Genomic DNA, 3,535 nt, shown 5'->3' with positions numbered 1-3,535 from the left:
TTCCACATATTCATTCATCTGAGAGAAATGAAATCATATATCCATCAAAGACGTGTACTAGAATCTTAATAAAAATTTTATTTATGTAAACAGAAATATGCAAAGATCCTGATATAAAACAATCAAATTCTTAATTGTTGTCCCATTAAGAACTGAAGTCTCAAATAACAAAGTAGAAATGAGTGACTGGGAGACAGGAAAACAGGATCCATCTCCAAAAACTACACTAAGTGAAAGAATGAAGATCTGTGTGACTCCACCTGCCCCTCTGTGCATACCATTTCTGTTATATGAATTCCTAAGGATAAGCAGAACGGCAAAGTAGGCAACTGGCTCCCAATATTCAGAACCTACTAGAAAGATATTTAGTATAAAGTAATGAAAAAGAACAGTTCGCATGATGCAAAATTTTACATTATCAAGTTAGAAAAGGTATATCTTCTAAATATACATTTTCTTTACCCCGCTTCAGTGCCTTGAGAAATAGCCTTTGGCTCACAAGAGGCCTAAATTATCATGGAAATTTGTCTGTTCCATTCTATATGATAGTATCAAGTTTGAAGACATAGGCAACTACTTTGAAGACAATAAGATTCACTAAGATACCCATTCTGGTTTGACTATTGTCTTCTTTGGAAGTCCTGTAATGTTTACAATGCCTAAGTTTTATTGGTCTTGTTCTCTACTGTTTTGTCCAACTTTATAATATCTAATAAGATAGACAATTCTTTTTAAGGAAACAAGGGACAACGTTGATAAACATTGTTGATAAACTTGTACTCTGTTCTACACCATGTGCTATGTCTATCCTTGGTATTGACTGACAGCTTTGTTTTGCCATATTTGACTGTATTCTCCCCCCCCCCCCCAAAGAAAGTAATAAGCACTAAGGAGTAATAAAATCCAAGATGTGTAAATTTTGTTGTAAAAAAGAGAGGGAAAAAAAAAAAAAAGAAAAAGAGCTCTAACGGATATAACAGCAAGTGTGTTTGGGGGTGTTAAATAGCTGACTTTATCAATGTTTTTGGAACATTGAACACAGCTGTTTGCAGTCTCCCTGTTTGAATGTCCACCTTGTGTTCTTTGATACTGTGATTTGAGGAACTATTTTCAAGAAAATAGTGTGTAATCTACTAGCAGGTAATTTCTTACTGTTATGGTTTTTTGTTTTGTTTTGTTTTGTTTTGTAGTTCTGTATTGCGTGTACCCTTACGCCGCTTTGGTTTGTTTTGTGTTTTTCTCTTTTTCCTCTTAAATAAAAAAAAAAAAAAATTATCATGGAAATTTGTATATGTTTTCCTGGACCAAGGCACTGTTAATGTCATAATAGTATTTTGTTTTGCACATTTTTAAAGGTTGTATAGCTTGTAAAATTTATTATAAATTAATGACTTGTATTTTGAACTTTCCTTAAATAAATATCAGATGCTAAATGTTTTAAAAAAGATTCTCCACATTACCTAGACAATGTATTTTTACATAAAATATTTTCTATATCTCAAATGCCTTGTTAGTCACTTAATTCTAAGTTAATGGAGTTTCGTCTCCTAGTTATGCCTATCTGCTGTGGTTTAGAATCCTTTCATTACACATCTCTTACATCTACTGAGTAACAGGTACGTACATGTCCTCAGTGTAGTTTTTGTAATTACTAAGTCATTCAACTTTTATTTTACTTTGAAATATTGTTAGTGTCCATCATCTTTCCAAAATAAAGATCATACTAAATTCACAAAAATATACTATTTTCCTATCTAATAATAGCATGCAAAATTTGCAAATAATACTTAAGTAATGCATGATACTCCAAGCATATTTTTGACTCCAAGATATTTTTATAATTTGTTTAATAAAAACAAAATGCAGGTGCTGCAAATTTAGCTTCGCAGTATAAGCACCTGCTTTGAAAACTTGCAATGGTGAGGTTAATACTGGTACAAAAAAAATCACTATAACCTAATATATAAATTGTAGAATGTTTATTGCATTCATCCAGTTATGTAAGAAAATTAATTAATGCTATTTTGTTGAAAAATTTTGTAGGGATTGTTTTTATTGTAGGTGGTTGTAGATGGTTGTCTATATTCCCAGCACTCAAGAACCTGAAGCAAGAGGATTACCATGAGCTCAAGGAAACCTGGGCTACACAGTGACTTCAAAGCCAGCCTGAAATGCATAACGAATCCCTGTATAAAGAATGTAAGAAAAATGTTGATTTACACTAGATTAAATTAATAAAACAGTAAGTTTTGTTAAATTTTTAAGTAACAAATATATGAAACTACATGAAAATTTAACATGGCATAGCTTTAGCCAGCACCAACATCTAGAATGACAAATCCATGACTGAACACTGACTCATGCAGTTGCATGAGGAGTAAACATAAATGGAAGCGAGGTACATTCCATACATCATGAAAATATAGTAAATATTACACTGAGATTAAATTTTGTGGTATTGTGATAAGAAATAATCAAAGCCACTGTTCTTATGATATGTTAAGGAATATTCTCTGTTCATGTTTGAACCTATTCAGGCTACTATAACAAAATATTAAAGCCTGAATATCTTATAGAAAATACAGATTTATTCCTCACAGTTCTAGAGGGGAAGATATCCAATACCAGGTGCCAGCATACTTGATGCCAACTAATGATAAGAGTCTTGTCACTATAAGGTCACATGGCAGAGTCATATGGACCCATCTCAAGTGTCTTATAAAAGAGAAATAACTCCATTCATGAAGATTTTTTCTCTCAAGATCTTACTGTCTTTCAAAATTCCAAACTCCTAATTTTTCCACATTGGGACTAGGATTTACACTGGGCATGAAGTGCAAATATTCCATCTATAGCACTGTGATACCTATTTTGACTCACCTAATCCTCAAAGTAACCCAGAAGACATATTTTGCTCCTGTTATACACTTGAGAAAAAGATACTGTGAAGTTGTAACTCGCCCAGCCTTCTCACAAATGTATGGTGAAAGTATGATCCAAAACAGTGTCTCTCCTTCCAGAGCCCATGCACAACCCTGAACACACTATGTACTTTAGAATAGAAAATCGCTTTGTTTCCTAATTCTCATTTGAAATTTATATTGACTGCAATCAGTGTTACTGACAAAATCAAGATAGAATTATTAATGAATACTCAAATGTGTGTTACCAGTTTTTCTGTCTCATCAAATTTAAACAATTTTTAAAACATAAGTGTATAACACTACAGTGTTGTAAGACATTAATATATATTTTGGGTTTTATAAGAATAAAATTGTACAAACATCCTTACCAGAATTCAATGATATTCAATTCCCATACCCATTAACCAAAATATCCCTACAGTAGAAAAGTTAGGGCTTTGCTTATATTATGTACTCAGTTGTACTTAGACCATTATTCATGACAAAATATAATCTTGATGACCAGCAAGTAAGGGCTTATCGATAAGGAAACCATTTACTAAATAATGTTTATAATACAAGTGCTCTTCTTGCTTTTAGAAAAACACAGATATACCAGGCGGTGCTTCCTA

Source organism: Cavia porcellus, unplaced genomic scaffold, assembly GCF_034190915.1.
Source record: "Cavia porcellus strain 051 isolate PalLab524CR breed Dunkin Hartley unplaced genomic scaffold, mCavPor4.1 scaffold_14, whole genome shotgun sequence".
In the NCBI taxonomy this organism is placed as follows: Eukaryota; Metazoa; Chordata; class Mammalia; order Rodentia; family Caviidae; genus Cavia; species Cavia porcellus.
This window is presented reverse-complemented; position numbering follows the sequence as displayed.